The sequence below is a fragment of the Mauremys mutica genome, chromosome 1, assembly GCF_020497125.1.
Source record: "Mauremys mutica isolate MM-2020 ecotype Southern chromosome 1, ASM2049712v1, whole genome shotgun sequence".
NCBI classification, from domain to species: domain Eukaryota; kingdom Metazoa; phylum Chordata; order Testudines; family Geoemydidae; genus Mauremys; species Mauremys mutica.
This window is the reverse complement of record NC_059072.1, coordinates 189,198,803-189,220,040: the sequence shown is the minus strand read 5'-3', so window position 1 is coordinate 189,220,040 and position 21,238 is coordinate 189,198,803. Positions and strand designations below refer to the sequence as shown.

Sequence of the window (21,238 nt, the reverse complement as noted above, 5' to 3'; positions counted from 1 at the left end):
TCTAAGGCTAGTCAGTTAAAAGATGAAAAAATGTGACTATATCCTACTTTTCAGCATACTCATCATATGAAATGCAAAGATTTCCATATCTGGTATTTTCACAATCTCAAAACGTGTGAACGTGTTGCTTCATCTCCATACCATGAGCTCTGTTTTTCATCCTTTAACCACACAAGCAACACAAGCCCAGTGAAGTCAAAGGGACTGGTCATGTGAGTATAATGTTTGCAAGATTAGATGTTATATATCCAGTAACACCTTGCAAATTTTCAATAAATAGAAAATTTGCTGAAAAATGAATTTTTCTAGGCACTGAAAGTATTAGCAAATTTGGGTCGAATTTGGTAAATAGTGTCAGCTGAAAAACACTGCAAAAAAATTCAGACATATCAAACTGACATTTGAATCAATTTGAAAGGATATTCTCTAAACTAAATGTAGATTCAAACTGACATTTGGAATGTTTTGGTTTTTTCAGTTTTTTTCACTCCAGTGAGAAACTGGCCGGGGGAGGGGGGGGGTATCAGTTGTGATTCAAAACTAAGTGATTTCCCTCCTCTTCCCATTCCTCAGTTCAGCTTCTGAACTGAAAAATCAATTATTTGCTTAGCAATAGAGCTGAGCAAAATTCAGAATTCCTGTCCTGTGGGAAATTGGCATTTCAGTTATTGTCTTGATTTCAAAATTTGTTCCTAGAATGGAAATTGTGCATTGATTTCAAAAAGGTTAATGCCAGGTCTAAGTTCGATTCCTATCCAATGTCCTGAATGGACAACATATGGGTAAACTAAGGCCAAATAAAAAAAACCTACCTTAGGTTAACAAGAATTGGAGAGATTTGATTATTATATTGCTGTATAATATTTCCCTAAACAAAAGTTCACTGTTGTAATGATTATTGAATTATCTCTGATACTTCCATGGCTAAGATTTGTCAATTTGCTAAAATTGCCAAATAAATACGGTTTTAAAAAAAAGGAGGAGGTGTTAGGATGAGTAGGAAACAACTGGTCCAGCTAAATAAAAAGGAAGAATTTGAGGAAAAACTAGTCAGAACAGTAATAAATCATTCTAAGAAATACTACTGCTGATCAACTGAAAGTAATCTAGGATAAACTAAAGAGGCCTGATGCCAGTCATTATTGATAAGAAGGAAGGATTGCATTGGTTAGTGGTAATCAGTCAAGAAGACAGATTTTCATGCATAAAATGCAAAGGGTCAATAAGAGAAGGAACACCATTTCATTTTGAGGGTATGTAATTTTTTTTAACCTCACTAAAAAGTATACTTTTTACTGTCCGGTTCCCTTTTTCCTAATTATTCATCCTGCCTTACATTTTGTCTCGGTCATCTGAAATCATAGAGTTCAAGGCCAGAAGTGACCTTTTGATCATCTAGTCTGAGCTGCTATATATCACAGGCCACCAGCACCTGAATGCTAAACCCAAGAACCAAAATGAGACCAAAGTATTACAATCCACATGAGACTAGACAATTATATGCTTGAGGTAGAGAACAAGATGGACTCAGGTGCATCAGTGAGCGAGGCCCCTGTACTGGCACGGAAATGATTAAATGAGATATACCAAGATAATCCTGGCATATGATCTGCACCTATGCACTGCAACAGAAGGCAAAAAAAGCAACCCAAGCCAATATGACCTGGGGAAAATTTCTTCCCAATCCAATATAAGGCAATTAGATCAACATTCCCAATCGGTGGGTTGTGTCCCCCACTAGGGTTGCAGCATCAATAGGCCTGATTCAGCCCTTGAGACAACAGCATCTGCCCTGTATGTGTCTGGACCTGCACAACAAATATTGCACCAGGAGGCTGCCATTTTGATCTACAAAATGGTGTCCTCCACACACTGTATAACTTCGTACAGTGCATGAGAGGTCATGCTGTACAGAGGCCACCATTGTGTAAAATGGTGGCCTACTGGCACAGCATTTATGGGAACAGTTCTAGACATGTTGGCGGTGCAGAGGTGGCTGTGTGGATGTCATTTTGCCATTTGCACCATTGGGCTGTGCAAGCATCCATCTGAGAGACTTGAATCCAGGAGATCCTTATCTGTGGGCATCAGCCTTATCAATAACAGCCTTAAATTTTATGCCAGCCTGAGTATCCTGTTGGTACTTGATAAAAAAAATCATTGTATTTCCACACAGGGCCTTTCAAAGTCTTGGTCTCGCTTGTTTAATAGTGAATTCCCCTTTCTGATCTGTGATAAGAGGCACAATGCACTCATTTTTATGCAGAGTTTCTCCTTCAACCTTCATCAGTGACATTAGTGATGCAGTTATGAATGAAAAATGAGTGCAAGAAACATATTCTCAAATATGATGAGGCTTTGAGTATGGCTTTACCAGTATTTTTGTCAAGAACAGAGAGAGCCCAAAATACCTGCTGGCTCACAAGGTGTTATCTAGCAAAAGCATGAAGCCTAATAAACTTACATGACACTTAAAAACCCTTCACAAGGAACACATAGGAAAACTAAGGTCATTTTTGTAGTGCCAGAAAGAAGAACTTTCAGGTCTACATGGTATCTCTGACCGTGCTCAAAAGGCATTATTTGAGGTAAGTTACCACATCACACTGGCCAAGAAGCCTCACACAATTGGAGAGAGACTCTTATTTTGCCAGCTGCAATCAATATGATGAAGATAATTTGTGGGGAAACTGAGGCAAACAAACAAAGCCATACCACTCTCCAGAAACATAGTGAAGTGAAGGATTGAGGTGATAGCAACAGATCAGGAAAACACACAGGTGAAGCATCTAAAAAACATGGATGCTCTTGCTCTTCAAGTTGATGGAAACACTGAGGGTTGTGATGCACATTTCCTGGCTTTTGTGACATACACATGGGACAGTGCAATGCTCAAGGACATTTTGTTCTTTCTCTCTCTTCTCAGACACAAGACAGCATGGACTGTCATGCAAAACAAGAATATCCTGTGTGATCACATGGGGTCTTTTGCACACATGGAGCTCTGTCTAGGGAACTCCACAAAGCAAGTCTGCATACATTGGTAAGAGAAGGGCTCCATCTGCTGTGTGGACTCTCTGCATGATTCACGGGGAACAATTGGCATCACAAGCTCTGAATCCACAGCTAGGAGAAATTTTGCAATAGGTCAAATCTATTGTGAACTAAATCCAGACTCAGCCTCTTTGCGCAAGTTTGTTTTCAAAACTGTGTGAAAACATAGGCGCTTATCATGATGTGGAGTTGTTGCACACTGAAGATCATTGGCTCTTGAGAGGAAAAGCACTGGGACGATTTTTTTGAACTGAGAGACAAGCTCTGTGCCTATGCAATGGACTGCAAAAAGAGTGAATTCATTGATTTTTTGTGTGTGGCCAAAGGAAAATGTGCCTTCTTGCCTATGTCACAGAAATATTTGGAAAACTGAATGAATTGAATACAGATCTGCAAGGAACGAACACCCACATCTTTCAGCTGAGCGATCTAATCACAGGATTTATGAAGAAAATTTTCTTGAAGAATAATCTATGTATCTTTCCCACAGGTTTGCAAGTTCCTGGCTGACAATTAAATTATTCAGCCTCCCACACAGGTGATGGCTGAGCATCTCAACCAGATGGAGAAACAGTGTGCATCCCTTTTCCCCCAACTTGGGCATGACAAAGTATGATTGGGTGCGAAACCCCTGTCAGTGCAAACTTGATACCATGGATTTGCCAGAAGCTAAAATCAAACAGCTCATTGAAATTTCCTACTATCAATTCTTGCAAGGAACATATGCCCAACTTTCTCTCCCAAGTTCTGGTTGACTGTCAAGAATGAACATCCTGCATTCTCAACATATGCCTTGAAATTGATGGTGCCATTCGCGAGCATTTGAGTGAAGATGGATTCAGTGCAGTTGCATCATCAAATCTCATTGATATACTGGAGATTAGATGTGTAATTTCTACCACGCTTCCAGTCTTTTACAAGCTGTGTCACAACATGCAAGCCCAAGTGTCACATTTTAGAGTATTAAATAACATAATTAATGTGCAATTTCCTTGGATTCCTTGGTCGCTATGTTGCTTTGTTGTTTATTAGAATCACAGAAAACTGGCTCAAAATGGGTCATTAAGGCAAAATTTGGGAACTCCTGAGTGAGACTTGAGCATGTGAGCAAGAACCAGTCAGCCAAGCACCTCAGAGAGAGACTGTTCAGTGCCACCTCAGAGCCCTGGCCCATCCCACACAATGTCCCATCTCCAGCTGTGGCCATCTCAGAATAGGGTGACTAGATGTCCCAATTTTATAGAGACTGTCCCGATATTTATTTGGGGCTTTTTCTTATGTAGGCACTAATTACCCCCCACCTATTTTTCACACTTTCTATCTGGTTACCCTATCTCAAAAGCACCACGGGAAGGACATAAAAAACCCTGACAGAATACATTTGGGGTGGGGTGAGGAATCCCTTCCTCATGCTTGCATGTGACTGACTGAAACCCTGAAGCATGAGCTTTAGGAACATAAACCAGAAGTGAGCCCCAAGGCTATTTGAGCCCTGCCCATACCATCACAAGCAACCTTGTCATATAGTTGCATGCATAAATTTGTCCAGCTCTAATTGTTTGTTCACCTCCCCAATATTTCCTGTTAAGAGGCTATTCCAGAACCTCACTCCTCAGATGGTTAGAAACCTTCTAATGTTCATCCTGAATTTAGTCTTGGCTAATTTATAACCACTTGTTCTTGTGCAAGCATTGTCCTTGAGCTTAAATAACTCTTCACGCTCCCTGGTATTTACTGCCCTAATGTATGTCTAGAGAGCAATCATATCCCCTCTCAGCCTTCTTTTGCTAAGCTAAACAAGCTAAGCTTTTCCAGTCTCCTATCATAAGGTAGGTCCTCTATTCCCCTGATCATCCTCATAGCTCTTCTCCACACCTCTTTCATTTTGAATTCTTCTTTCTTGAACATGGGTGACCAAAATTGTACACAGTATTCCAAATAAGGTCTTACCAGTGCCTTAATAGCACCAGTACAATAGCATTAATACTTCTCTATCTCTACTGGATATGCCTTGCCTCATACATCCTAGGATTTCATTTGCCTCCTTCACAGCTGCATCACATTGGTGATGCATTATCATCCTCTTATCGACCCATACACCCAGGTCTCTCTCCTCCTCTGTTGCTTTCAACTACTGTATAAGCCCCCAACTTCTAGCAGAAATTCTTATGATTTGACTTTAAATGCATGACATTGCATTGTGTACTGTTGAATTTCATCCCATTTCTGTCACTCCAGTTCTCAAGGTCAGCCAGATCTTCCTGTGTAATATTCTGATCTTCCTCTGTATTATCAACAGATTTATTAAAAATCTTTGCTACCGGACTAGCAATCTCATGTGCCAGTTCTTTCAGTATTTTGGGATGGAAATTATCTGGTTACCCTGATTTGAGCACATTAAGCTCTAATTTTTTCTTTCACCTCAGATGTGATCATTTCCATTTCTAGACATTCATTTCTATCAGCCATCCTGCCTTCATGTATATGTTCCATATTAGCATTGTTACTGAAAACTGAGGCATTTTAGATTTTTAGCAAGGTTATTTTTAATCTCCTTCCCAACACATTGCATGGTAGCCTAACCTCATTCTTCCTTATTCTCTTTTTACTTATATAAATAAAAATCCACTTATTAATTTTATTTTCCTTGGCAAGAGCTAATTCAGTTTGACTTTTAGCAATTTTCACGTTTTTCCTACATTTTCTAACCTCCACAATCTAGCTTTCTTTGCTGATCAATTCCTTTTTCCATTCCCTATAGTCTCTCTGTTTATTCCTAATAACCTTTTTGAAGTTAATCTATTTACTGTAATTAAATAATCATTTATCTAGAGAGACTCACTGACATAGCCAGTCTATTAAAAAAATCTGCCTGGATGATTTTATATAATGACACAATATCATTCACGTCATATCATGACATACAATTGTGTTAAAAAACTCAAGAGCTCCATAATTAGATATATTTCACAAACGTACACAGTAGGCCAGGATGATTCAGACTAGGAGGGAAGGGGGGAGATATCCAAGTGAGGTCCCTTATCTATACTCAGTGTGGGACAAAAGAAAAGTCTTGATCATAAGCACTGATGATTCACTTGCTGTATTATTATTTATCATTTGTGTTACAATAGAGCCCAATGACCTCCCTTACAATCAAGCTTCACCCCTAACTGAAGCAGCAACTCATTCAGATTGGGCAAATGAGCCAGGCCTTTATGTTTTTCTGTTCCTCTAACACCCACTAAAGTGAAATTCTGTGTTAACACAAAAATGCAAAACAGGACAGACCAAATCTCCAACAAAACTCAGCATTTAGCAGCTCCCATTTAAGTATTTACGTAAGTGGCAGGAGTTTCTTTCCCAATGGGATCTGTTGGAAGCTGAGCACTCTTGAAAATCTAGCCCTTGTTTAGGTGCCTAAATGGGAGCTGAGCTCTTTTGAAAAATTAGTAATTGGGCCCACAGGTCTAATCTCAGGGCTAGATTGAGACCCTACATCTAGCCCTGCCTAAGGAGTGGCATGTCGCTATGCTGCCCCAGGAGCAGTCCTGAGAAGCATTTGTGACTCAGAGTTGGCTGCCCCTAACTCTGTGAGTGAAATAAGTTACTATAGTCCTTTCCTGGGTGCAGGCTACCTCACCCTTTATGACAGCTCAGATCTACTGACTGGCACCTTAGAAGGGCAGAGCAAGTCCTTGAGCACTCCATTGCACAGGGAGTAATGACCTCAGAGCCTGATCTCCTCTCCACACGTGTGTCTGGAGAAGCAATCCATGTATATGGCATTGGTGAGTGGAGAGGGACTCAAGCTTTCTTACTCCCCTACATTAACCCCCAATGATCAGTGACAATCCTACTCTCAACTATGAAAAAAAGTGACTGATTTCAATGAGAGTTTCGTCTGAGGGAGGACTTCAGGAGTAAGCCTCGTCTTTAACTTATCCCATTTTAGCTAAGTGTTGCATTGTACTGCATCTAAGAGAAATGGCAGGAAAAGAAGTTTGTTTCAACTTTAACTCTGAATTTCTTTGTATTTGTCATTTAAAATGAAATCTTTAATATTGTTTTAACATAATGTTTGGTACTGATACAATCATGGGCACATTGCTGCTGCTTTAGCAATCATAAGAGTCAAAAAAAAATTCTGAACTTCTCTGAATGCTGTTGGACCAATTACTTAGCCAAAATCTCTAAGGGTAATACAGGGTGAATCAAATATGCCAATGAATATTGACAAGGATCTTTGACCGCTCTATTAAAGAATAAAAATAAATTATTTCCTTTAAAAATTGGTTTACATATTTCACTTAACTATTAGGTGGGGTAGGCTCTGAATATAATTATAATAAAATAATGACGCTTAATGACTTTGATCCGGTTATTAAAAACAGAACACAATTTTATATGGTTCTGATGTATCTACGGTGATGTTATTTAAAGCAAGATAGATTTATGACTTTTGTTTGACCTCCTTTTAATGATTACAGAATAAAAATTAATTCAATTACTTTTGGGGGGGGAAATGCTCATTTTAAATTCAATTCTATTTTTGGGGGGTGGGGGAGGTGGGGAAGCTCTCTCAGGTCTGAAGAAATATAATTGTATTTCATGGTGTAACACCCAGTGAAATATAAGGAATATCAAATACAATTTGTGTTCTCTCAAAAAATCCACATATGGTACCCATCATATTTGAGCTACTATAATTTTAGCTCTGTGACAAGTCTGCACTAGTGACACCCGTTAGTCCTCTCCCCCACCGCCAAGATTTTGCACATGCTCAAAATTTCATAGGCTGGAACTCTGCTCCCTTGGCTTCAGCCCTCTCTAGTCCATGGCTCCAGCTTTCCAGGTTACAGCCAGCAAAGAATTCCCTCTGCTGCTCCTCCTGCCTTCAGCCCTGGCTCTCTAGACCCTAGTTAACAAACTTCTCTTGCTGCTTTCCTGCCTTCAGCCTTCTCCCAGGAACCACTTTTGGCTTCCTTCTGGGACTTCTCCAGTCTCTTCACCTGCTGTTCCTGACTGAACCAGTCTGCTCTGACTCACGGGGACTCTCACCCTATCACCAGGTCTGACCCTGATGCTTTGTAGCCCCTGGTGCTGTCTCCTCCCCTCCCCCTGTTAACCTGCCAAATGGGAGCACCTGCTTTGGCAAAGGGGAGCTGGACTAATTTCATTTACTGAAGCCAGCTACCCTGTGAAGGCTATTATCAGGTCCTCCTCTCAGTCATCTTTTCTGAAGACTAAACATGCCCATTTTTTAACCATTCCTCATAAGTCATGTTTTCTAAACCTTTCATCATTTTTGTTGCTTTTCTCTGGACTCTCTCTAGTTTGTCCACATCCTTCCTGAAATGTGGTGCCTTGGACTGGACACAATACTCCATCTCAGACCTCATCTGTGGGGAGTAAATCACCATAGTTACATCCCATCTCTTACATACAACATACCTGTTAATACACCAAAAAATAGTATTAGCCTTTTTTCAGAACTACATTGTGGTGTTGTCTCATATTCAATTTGAGATCCATTATAATCTCCAGATCCTTTACAGTGGTAGTACTGCCTAGCCAGTTATCCCCCATTTTGTAGTTGTGCATTTGCTTATTTTCCTTCCTTAAGTGTATTACTTTGCACTTGTCTCTATTGAATTTAATCTTGTTGAATTCTAATCCTGTCTTCCACTGTGTTTGGTGTCTCCCAGTTCTGCTGTCTCCCAGTTTGGTGTTTTCTGCAAATTTTATAAGCATATTTTCCAGTCCTTTATCCAAGTCATTTACAAAAACATTGACAAGTACTGGACTGAGGACTGACTCCTGTGGGTCCCCACTAGATACATCCACCAGTTTGAGAGCAAACCACTGATAGCGACCCAACAAAGAAAACAGAACCCCACTAGCCATCACCTACAGCCCCCAACTAAAACCTCTCCAGCACATCATCAAAGATCTACAACCTATCCTGAAGGATGATCCCTCACTCTCACAGACCTTGGGAGACAGGCCAGTCCTCACTTACAGACAACCCTTGAACCTGAAGCAAATACTCACCAGCAACTACACACCACACAACAAAAACACTAACCCAGAAACCAAACCCTGCAACAAACCCTGGTGCCAACTCTATCTGCATATCTATTCAAAGGACACCATCATAGGACCTAACCACATCAGCCACACCAGCAGTTCACCTGCACGTCTACCAATGTGATATATGCCATCATGTGCCAGCAATGCCCCTCTGCCATGTACATAGGCCAAACCAGACAGTCTCTATGCAAAAGAATAAATGGACACAAATCTGACATCAGGAATTATAACATTAAAAAACCAGTAGGAGAACACTTCAATCTCCCTGGACACTCAATAACAGACTTAAAAGTGGCCATTCTTCAATAAAAAAACTTCAAAAAGAGATTCCAACGAGAAACTTCAGAACTGGAATTAATTTACAAACTGGACACCATCAAATTAGGCCTCAATAAAGACTGGGAGTGGATAGATCACTACAAAAACTAATTTCTCCCTGCTGATACTCACACCTTCTTGTCAACTGTTTGAAATGGGTCACTTTGTTTACATTGGCCTCATTAGCACTACAAAAGTGATTTCCACCCCTTTTTGTCAACTGTTGAGAATAGCCCACTTCCACCTTAATTGAATTGGTTCATTAGCACTGACCCCCCACTTGGTAAGACAACTCCCATCTTTTCATATGCTGTGTATTTATACCTGCCTACTGTATGTTCCATTCCATGCATCTGATGAAGTGGGTTTTAGCCCACGAAAGCTTACGCCCAAATAAATCTGTTAGTCTTTAAGGTGCTACAAGGACTCCTTGTTGTTTTTGCTAATACAGACTAACACAGCTACCACTTTGAAACCTGTCTTTGAGTGTAGTCTTTCAACCAGTTATGCACCCACTTTATCATAATTTCATCTAGGTGACATTCCCTTAGTTTAAGGCTGTCAAAAGCCTTATTAATTCAAGATATGTCACCTCTAAGCTTTACCTCATCCACTAGGCAAGTAACCCTATCAAAGAAGGAAATTAAGTAGATTTGGCATGATTTGTTCTTGACAAATCCATATCAGCTACTGATTTATTATCCTATTATTCTATAGGTGCTTACAAATTGCTTGTTTAGTAATTTGTTCCAGCATCTTTCCAGGTATAGAAGTTAGTCTGACTGATCTAGAAATACCTAGATCTCCTATGTTCCCCCTCTTAATCTAGTTACTATGTTTGTCCTTCTCCAGTCCTCTGCAACCTCACTCATCTTCCATGAATTCTCAAAGATAATTGCTAACCATTCTGAGACTGCTTCTGCTACTTCCTTAAGTACCAATGGGTAGATCTCATCAGGCCCTGCCAACTTGAATACATCTAACTTATCTAAATATTATTTAACATGCTCTTTCCCTATTTTGGCTTGTGTTTCTTCCCCCTTGTTGTTAATACTAATTGTGTTGAGTATCTGGTCACCATTAACCTGCTTAATGTAGGCTGAAGCAAAATAGGCATTAAACACCTCAGACTCCTTGATGTCATCCATTCTACACTCTCTGGCTCTGAAAAGTAGTAGATCTACACTTTTCTTCATCTTTCTCTTGTTGCTAATGTATTTATAGAACCTCTTTTTATCATTTTTATGTCCCTTGCTATGTGTAACTCAATTTGTGTCTTAACCTTTCTGATTCTGTCTCAGCTTGAAAACTATTGACTGCATCTGGTATCCTAACAGAGGAAGACAACTCACTTGTGAGGACTGAGGCTTGAGGGAAAAATGCTATTTCAAGGAAAGAAGTTAGCTGGTAAGAAATACACCTTTCTAAATCAGAAACAGAACCCAGTAACATTTCTAATACAGCTGAAGGTGACTCAAGTTTTTTTTACAAATGTAAGTTCTGTGATGTGAGAGCTCAAAGGATCAATGAGCCCCTAATATCTTAAGGGAATGGCATAGGGCAGCCCATAAGAACACACTGCCATGTAGCATCACAGGTGTATATTCTTCTGTGCTGGCCACCATCAGTGGAAGTTAACTGGCATGCCTTTGGAAAGTGTAAGTTTCCACATGCACCAAAAAAAGGAATGAGAGCACATTGATAGCTATCACCAAGGATTATTATTGATCATTTCTACGACTTGTCTCATACTTTACAACTTCAAAAAGCTAAATAAATGATAATTAAACTGAACCCATGTGTTAAAAATGCTATCTACTGTGTAATGGCAGTGAGTTATGGTAAATGAATTAAAAAACAGTTAGATGTTGCAGAGCAAGATGTAGTAGCACTGTCTGCTTAGAACAGCTTGGGGAATATGTTTTAACTGCAAATGAGCAGAGGTTGAGTTGTTTGCTTTTTTTGCTGTCTTTGTCCTTCATACAACCACAACAAAGGGCAGAATGGGTGAAGGAGTGTAAAAAACAAAGAAAGTAAAAGTAAAAGATTGTAAATATTTTCTTGCCTTCCTCTGTAGCGTGGGGCACGGGTCACTTGCTGGAGGATTCTTTGCACCTTGAGGTCTTTAAACCATGATTTGAGGACTTCAGTAACTCAGACATGGGTTAGGGGTTTGTTACAGGAGTGGGTGGGTGAGATTCTGTGGCCTGCGTTGTGCAGGAGGTCAGACTAGATGATCATAATGGTCCCTTCTGACCTTAAAGTCTATGAGCTAAAAGCACTGAGTTGAATTCACTATGACTGTCAGAGTAATCTATAGGTGATGGTGTGTGAACAGCCACTGAGTATTAGTGAAAATGTTCCATGAATCCCAAAAGCTAGTACCAGTAGTAGCACCAACTGAGACCCCATTGTGCTGGGCACTGTTCAAACACACCGTGAGAAACAGTCCCTGCTGCAAAGAGCTTGGAAGTTAAGGGAGAGATTTTCAAAGACATGAATGGCAGTGAGACGCCTAACTGCTGTTTGTGCCTTTATCTATCTAAGATACCCCCCATTACCATAGTGTAGCAGCACCTCACAATTTTTTTTTTAATATAGTCATCCTCACAACACTCCTCTGAGGTCAGGAGACAGAACTGAAGCACAGAAAGAGTAAATGATTTCACAAGGAAGTTTGTGGCAGAGCAAGAAATTGAACCTGCATCTCCAAGATCCCAGGCTAGGTCCCCAACTGCTTGGCCATTCTTCCACTAAATGGTCTTTGAAATCTCCCCCTAACTAGGCAAGACAGGGAGCAAGGAAATATTACTATTCACATTTTATAATTGAGGAACTGAGTCAGAGAGAGATTAAGGGTCAGCTTCAGACTTTTACTTATCCAGGATAACACCTTCCTCCACAAGTAGTCCCATTAACTTTAATGAAACTATTCTTGGAGTTAGGGACTATTCCGCACAAATAAGGGGCTTAGAATCTCATACTGAGTGATTTGCCCAGGTCACCAATGAAGTCTGTGGTGGAACTGTGACTTAATCCAGATAGCCTGAGGGCTTGTCTATACTCAGTGGGTTTTCTACTGGTTTAGTTAAATTGGTGCAAAACTTACTGTAAAGCACTCCTGAATCTCAGTCCAGTGCGTTGTCCACGAGATCCTCCTTCCTCCCCTATTCTTATGAAAAATTGTAGTAAAAATGTTTGAAAATTCTTACCTGAAGGAAAATAGGAAGTAGGAATAATCTGAGTTGTGAAGAAGTAGATATGATACTGGTGATCATTCATAGAATACACATAATAAATAGTAGAACCAAGGCCTTTATGAAAAATCTAATGGCTGAAAATTAATTTTTGAAGCTTGTTTTTAGAATACTTAGAAATAACTGATATTTGCAGAATCAAGATTGGTTTGAGAAAAATATGTCTAAATTCATAAGGAATATTATTTAGAGTTGGTCAGAAAATGAAATTTCCATCCTAAGGGAATTTCTGACACGTCAATCATTTCCTTTCTTCTGGAATCAGGACAAAAATTAGAAATTTCAGAATTGCAGGTGGAACAGAAATTCCAAAATATTTATTTTCAGAATTATCAAAACAACTTTATCAAAATGAAACATTTTGATAACATCAAAATATATGAAAGATTAAACAAATATTAATGTAATAAAATAATTATTTTCTATTTTAAAAAGTCAAAATAAAACAAAAGAGTTGAAAAAAAAATTCTGTTTTGGTTTGAGGATCATTTCAAAAATTTTCCATTGAAATGGACATGTTCCTTTGAAAGGTTTCAATTTTGATGAAATAGCATTTTCCAACAGAAAACTCATCTGCTGAAATCTTTTGACCAGCTAATATTATTCAAAATGTATGCGCGCGCTCTCTCTCTCCCTCTCTCTCACTTACATGCAAAATCTTGAAGCTAAACTTGAATCTGAATCTGAACTGAACTTTTCTGAAGTTGATAAAATATTGATTGACATATTTGATTAATTTTCATTTTTCTGCACCTCCCAGGCCTTCAGTGAGGATAGTCGTAACATCAAAGTGAGTATGATTTGCTCTTTGGGCATTACTGTTGATGTGGCTATTTATATAGACAGGCACTGTTGTTTATGGTCTAATGTTATTTCACACAATTTGCTGCTTATGTAAGTAATGACATGGTACAAATTCAACCATGGTGACCTCTGTGGACCTCCTTTTACCAGAAGTGAATTATTCTTTCTTGGTGTGCAGCCAAATGCCTTCAAGGCCCCAGCTAGTGTGGGTACCAACTCTAATTGAGCTTCCTGAAATTTGTTAAAGCTTTTGGGTCACATATTTTCAAAAGAAAGATAGTACCCTGGCTATTTTTTCAAATGTTGGGATATTTGTTGGCAAATAGAGGCAAGTACTAACATAGATATTTAGATACAAGTAGATGTGAAATATATAGAAAATTATCTCTGATAACTATTCAGTTATGCAGAAAATCAGAAGTTGTGACAATAACACTCCAAGTTGTTAAGAGGGCTCTCTGGATAATGGATTTTCTGGTTATGAGGCATATATATCAGACTCAGTTTAAAAAACAAAGGATGATCGGGTAGCAAGACTATATATTTATTTTTTTAATATTCTAGGGCAGTATGTTTCCTCAGTGTAAGGCAGTCCCATACTTAATTGAACCAGGTACGCATGGAAAGTGAGATTCAGCCAGTGAAGATGGTCAGCACAAGGTAAATCCACCACATAAATCCTATGTGAGCCTTTAAAATGGGGTTTAGTAGGACTAACATGTTTCACAGACAAGATGGAGAAATGGGGATGGGAATAAAGAAAAGAGAAATGGGAATGGAAGGTATTTAAAAGTCTTGGCAACTCTTGTCAATAAAACTATTGAGTAATGAGTAAATGGGTTAATTATTTTGTAATAGATAAAGTTAGACCATGCCAGCAAAGGGATGTATTTAGAGATATCGGGCATTTATGACTGTTTCATAGAGATTAAAGTTACACTGGTTTAATGGGAGCTATTTCAAATTGATCTAGTTATACCAGTGCAACCCCTAATGCAGGTGCATTTAAACTGGTTTCATCCTTGCTTGATTGAGCTAGCATGCTAAAAATAGGATGTAGATACAGCAGTGCAAGCAATGGGTGGGGCTATCTGCCCAGAATACAATCGCGTCTGAAACCATAGATATGTACTTGGGGCCACTAGCCTCTCCTGGCACTCATGCTGCTGCATCTATATTCTGTTTTTACTACACTAGCTTGATCAGGTATGTCTCCTCGAGCTGAGAATCACACCCTCAGCTTGAAGTGTAGACAAAACCTAAAAATATGTCGATACCAGTGTGTATTTTTCCCCTAAAAAAAGTCCCTAACTTGCTTACACCAGAGTAGCTGTACCATATCATCAAACTTTACAGAGAACAAGTCTCTACCTGATGGTTCCCTATCATCTCTGGAACAGGACCCTTCCAGGCTCTCTCATCACACTAGGAGTGATCTTCTGAGATGCATTAGAACCTACCTGTTGTGTTATCCAGGGAGAAGCTGCAGACCATCCTAGGGACGTACTCCTTAACTGGGCCAAATGCATTAGTATAATGACCTCGATGGCCCTGTTCAGCACATACTTCAAGTCAAGATCAGAGAACACCAAACATCCCTTTCTCACCACATGTGGCTGTCCTTGCACAGAGCATCTAATGGAAACATTGAAAAGCAATGAAGATGTTTCTCACTTCATGCCATATTAAAAGGCAATAATACACTTTTAAAAGTTCATTGGTTCCTATATTTTATTTGATATCTTAATTTCAAATGTGAGCAGCAGTAAGCTATTACTTTAACTTCAAACCCAGGCTCTATAAAATACTGTATAATAATAGAAAGCATAGCCAATATGGAAGGAAGGAAGGAAAGAATAAAAGTAATATTGGTAAGTTCCTTAAATTAAACTACATTCTAAGCTTTCCAGATAGAAACAGGAGAGTAATTCTCACCTGGTCATTATTTTCACCTGTTCCATTGAAAAAAGCATGAAAAACAATTTTGTATTTCTACAGTCTCATGGGCTGAAATGAAATAGGTACATAATTCTTACATGTTGGCAAGCAATCCTTTTCTTTTTCTACTGTTCTGTCTGATTGAAACATCTTTAGGTTAAAGAACAGCAAACCATTGTCCATCAGGGAAATAGAGGGGACTCACAAATAGTCTTTTATAATGTAATTGTAAATAGAAGCCTGTTGCTTTTCACATAGATCCTCCAGAGCAATATGGACTGTATTCACCATCTATAACTTTAAAATATCTGTCTGCCAGCCCCTTTCTTTTCTCACCCAATCAGGTGAAAAGGCGATGGAAAATTGCTGCAGTAGATTTTGCCTCTCTCTGATTGAAACTTAATAGTACATTCTGTAAGAAAAGAAAACCAACAAATATTTCTCACAATTGACAGACAACTCAGATTAATTATATTAGTTCAGAATTTTCCACTGTAGTTTAAAAACAACAATAGCAACAAACAGACACTGTGAGAAGAGGTCACAACTTTATAACACCCAGCATGATGTATCCCAACATTCCTGTCCCTCTCTGAAGGACAGACTGAATTCCAAACAATGAAAAATGTAATGAAAGTATCTGCCAAAAGAAGGGGAAATTGCAACAGTAATGCAAGAAATGAAATTATTTTATTACTCAGGTCAATGGGAATTTTGTGTGTTAGGAGCTTGCAGGATGGGTTCCTTTATGGATATTCAGCAACGATTATTTTGTAAACAGATGTAATGTGCCAAATCCTGCCCCCTAGCAAGGACTCTCTGTGCCACTCTGATGATGCAAAGGGGCTTAAAGCTGTGCTAAGTGACCAAGTGAAGATTTCCTCAGCATGAGTATAGCTAGCCTTCTGCCACACTTCAACAGTCCCCAACTCTGGACTCCGTGAGCATGCTGAGGAAACAAAGAGACATTACAAGCCGCAGCAACTGAGAGTAGCCTTAGGGCTGTTATAAGTTGCACTGGGGACCAAAACAGTTCCCAGCTTCCCTGCTGATCAGGGAAGGGGGGTAGAAAGGTGTTGAAAGACTGCTTTTGCTCCCTATAGTGTGCATGGAGCCTTGCACTGGCTCCCTGAGCATTCAGTCCTGGGTGTTGTGGACTGCTTGTGCACCAGACTGAAGAAAGCCTGTCCTCTATGCTCATTTGAAGTAGGGTGAAGGAAGCCTCCTTTTAGAATGTGGCTGAAGAAAGCCTGGTCCTGAATTTATTCTCGGCCAGTATAGAAAAACATCTCCGTTTAGAAGTGCATACGACTTTTAAAGAGGTACGCTGCAGTACCTTTTCTATACATATCAGCTAAAGGTCTGGGCCATAGACAAGCTGTGGGTCAGAGAGGCTTCAGAATTCATTTCCCTCTCCCAACCCAGGACAGTACCAAATTGTACACAATTTACAGCTGCACTAGCAGAGACTGCCAGACTCCCGTGTAGGACCCCAAGATACCTTTCAGCGAAGAGGAACAGCTAGGGTTAATTATCTGGACTTTTTCTGTTAGAATTTTGAGTAGCCAGTTCCTAGTTCTTTCTTGCTTTGTCCATCCTTTACTAGCAAGTGTCCATTAAGGGCTTGCCTTTGTGCCCATTGAAGTCAATGGTAAAAGTCCCATTGACTTGAATGGGGCAAGATCAGGTACTAACTTCTTATTTTTTATAGCTACCACAGTTAAGTTGATAATCTAATACTGTAAAAAGGCAATGGAACACTGAGATAGTAGGGAAATTTTACAAAACAATTGCTGAAATGTTTATCAACAAGTAATGAATCAAATCACCATTGTATTTTTTCCATGAAAGCTCTCATTAAAATAAATGAATAGTAATGATATTCAATCAGAAACATAATTAGTATTAATCTTCAAGTCCTGTCTAACAATTACAGCCTGCTGCCTTCTAACTTGAACAATGAAAGTAATGTGGGATAAAACAAATCTTCATTGGTCAGATTCTCACAGATGTAAATTGGGTAGTTTCACTGAAGTCAGTGGACCTATGCCATTTTACACCAGCTAAAGGTCAGGCCCTATATTTCTAAACAGTTTCTCAGTAACCGGAAAATCCTGCTACAAAACAATAGCCTTGCTAGTGTAAAAGCATAAGATTTTTAAATATTTGCACAAATAGAGTTCTTGGTGAAAATGTGTTCACACATGAACATGCAAAGATCATGCACAAAACTATTACAAAACATGAATAGTAATGTTAAATATACTGCCACCATATAAATATCTCTCATGTTTTAAGATGTCACCATAAACCACTTGTCACCATTTACTACTTGTCCCTCTCAAGTACACACTTGTCTTCCTACATCTGGGAGGAACCCTATAGCCCAACCACTCTTAGACTGGTTCTCTGGGCCGTGGCCCTTAATTTACCAATAGCGTTTATTCAGCAGACCCAGCCACGTTTAACACTGGTAAGCCCTTTTCCTCTGCGGGGGGGCTGTGATAGAATAAATTGATGTCTACACTAGCACTTATGTTGGCAAAACTTTTGTTGTTCAAGGGTGTGAAAAATACCCCCTCTGAGCGAAATAAGTTTTCCTGGCATAAGTGCTCATGTGCATAGCGCTATTTCATGGGGAGACACTCTCCCACTAACATAGCGACCGCTACTCGCTGAGCTGGTTTTATTATGTCCATCGGTATAACGCGGCTACACAAGCACTCTTGTCAGCTTGTAAGTGAAGACAAGGCTTAAGTGGGCAGTAACACAGAAACAGCTTCTTCAGAACAAAGTATTATTTATTTGCCAAAGCAAACACAGCATTTAGGAAAAAGGGTTAAAATAACAGAGTCCTATATGCATTTTGCCTTTCCTAAGACACCTCCCTATCTATAGCTCAGGTAAGTCCAGCTTATTCCAGATATCCCCCACACATACACCTCATCCTGGACCCTATCTTAGTGTGAGGGATACTTTGCATCTCTGCAGACCCTGTCTCTGTGTTTCCTTCAGATTGTGTATCAGGCTCAGTCTACTGATAACTCATACTCCCCTTCCCTTTCTGCTGGGCATGGGCGGCGAGTTCCATAGCCACGTGGTGCTCGGGCACCAGCAATATTTAGAGCCCAGGGGCCCAGCTCCACCAATATTTGGGGCTGGGTGTCCTCCCCAGCCCCCTCTTGCCTTCCCCGGCTCTGGAGCATGGCTGCTACTGTGAAAATGACACGCTGTCTCTTCCCTGCAGCTCCATGTTGCCTCCCTGCAGCAACTGCTGCCGCTGGGTCCTAGTGCCCCCCTCCTCACGGCCAGGGCAAACTGACTCTGAGCCTGCCCTTCCCCCTCAGACCCTTCCCTTTTCCGGCAGGACCCTCCAGCAACACAGGTGTCGCCCCCCCCCCCCCCCGCCTGCAGTCACCGCTCCTGCCCCATGCTGGGCAAGGAGGCAGCCCCACCCCTCACCCTCCAGTGAAGCTACAGTCAAGGGCAACAGCAGGGAAGGAGGCACATGCAGCACCCCCCGGCACCCACCATGGGGGAGGCGAGGGATATTCCTGGACCTGAGAGGGGCCCTAGGAGCACATGCAGTGACCATGTGCTGCTGGGGGGGGAGGAAAGGGGGGCTCCTCCCCCAGAGCTTGTTGCTGCCGGCAGGGAAAGGGTTGGGGGGAGTCTCCTCTCTGGCCCCTGTCCCGGAGCAGCCTGCCTGCACCCCAAACTCATCCCCAGCCCTGCCCCACCCCAGAGCCCACACCCCCAATCAGAGCTTTCACCTCCCCACCACACCCTCATCCCTCTGTCCCTGCCCTGAGCCCCTCCAACACCCCAAACACCTCATCCCCAGTCCCAGCCAGAGCCCTCATCCCCCTGCACCTCAGCCCTCTGCCTGAGCCCCTCCAGTACCCCAAACACCTTATCCCCAATCCCAGCCAGAGCCCTCACCCCCCACACCCTAACCCTCTGCCCTAGCCCTGAGCCCCTCCCACACCCCAAACACCTTATCCTCAGTCCCAGTCAGAGCCTTCACCCCCCTGCACACCCCAAACATCTGATTCCCAGCCCCAGACAGAGCCCTCACCCCCTACACCCCAACCCTCTGCCCAAGACCTGAGCCTCTTCCAGACCCCAAACCTCTCATCTGCAGCCACACCCCACACCTCTGCACCCCATCCCATCCCATCTCCAAACTCCCTCCCAGAGCCTGCACCCTGCACCCCAATCCTCTACCCCAGCCTAGGGCCTGCACCCCAGACCTCCTCGCCCACCCAAACTCCCTCCCAGAGCCTTGGGCAGGTGGGGGGTCGGTTCTGGGCACCACCAAAATTTCTACAAACCTGCCACCCCTGCTTCTGGGTGAATCTTGTAACTTTTCAGTATCTTTTGCTCTTTCTCTTCTCAGCCCTGGGGAAAATAGCTGTATAACTTTGCTGGCACTGAGAAAATAGTTTCGTTACAACTAATAATGTGGCTATTATGTTGGACTGTTTGCTGGGATGATTCCGATCTAGGTGATTGTTTTGCCTTTTCAACAATCCCTTTTGATCTCACCTGATAGCAAGTCACCATAATGCAGCATATGTATGCACAATATTCATAAAAAATAATACAACTATTTTCCAGTGCTGCTGTGGAGAAGCAGTCATCTCCTGACTGAATTCCAGTGTGATCAGAGGAAGAGGAGCAGAGAGGCAAACCCAGCACTGAGTTCTGTTAACAGAGCAAGTGGGGGCTGAGGTAGGTTTGCTGTCCTGTCTTAGGCCAAGATCCTCAAAGGTGTTTAGGTACATAACTCCCTTTGAGGATCTGAGCCTGTGTCCTTCCAGAAGGAGAGTGAGAGAACAAGGGAGGAGTAGGGTAGGACAGAGCCTGCCCCAACTGATTAATCTGATACAAAACTTCCACTGTCCACACACTCCGGCTCTTGTCACCAACCCCTCCAAAACCTGGCCATGCCATAATGGGAATATTTTTCCTTGTTATTTAGATTGAGATTATTTAAATGAACAAGCAATGGGCTGAGAATAGAAATTACAGAATTTCAGAAATTCACTTGCCAGATCACTCATCCCATATGCAAACACCACTGTTTGTTAGATGTGACTTTTCCCTTTGTCCCAGGTGCACACACCTTTCATAGCCATTTGGACCAAGAATGCAGGTTGCCTGTGAAATATATCTTTTGCTCTGACACCATTTTCTATCTGTTATCTGAGACATTATGGAGACATTCATTTGCCACAGATCTTGTCTGTATGCCCTTACTTTTTTTGTCTTCTATTAAATTTATTCAGAGAGATGCCTTCTGGTTTTATTCCAAACTACAACTAATGCAATATCTTTTCCTACTCAAGGGGGAAACATCTCAAAGCCACGCTTTTTCTTTTATTTTCTTAGCCCATTTGACTTAGGAAGTACTCTAAGTCATCACAAATGGAATGTTATTTATCACCTGAACCTGTCAAAAAAAACCTGCCAGAAGAGCAACACAGTATTTTCAACAGCAGTGCTTTCATGGGAGTTGATGTAGGTGAGGTAACAGGGCACAGCTGAGTTATGTTCATGACATATTAACCAGCCGGTGTCATGAAACAAGTTTCCCATGCATTGTTGACTGTGGGAAAACATAAGCCAGTAGTGTGATTCTTTTCACTTCACTCATAACCATCCTGCATCCCCCATTTGCTTAAACACAATCTGATAGTTAGCATGGGATTTATGTTTATGATGTGTTTGCTCACAGAGGACTCTGGACAATGATCAATAGAAACTTGTTC

The 21,238-nt window shown here is 41.0% G+C and overlaps 1 long non-coding RNA gene across 1 annotated transcript; it reads left to right on the top strand.

The window, feature by feature from the left end:
* Positions 1-967: 967 nt before the first annotated feature.
* Positions 968-20,312, top strand: LOC123366955. The gene is made up of 5 exons (XR_006578234.1): positions 968-1,253; positions 10,767-10,872; positions 13,483-13,512; positions 14,091-14,186; positions 20,085-20,312. It is a non-coding gene; the product is annotated as an uncharacterized LOC123366955 (long non-coding RNA).
* Positions 20,313-21,238: the final 926 nt, after the last annotated feature.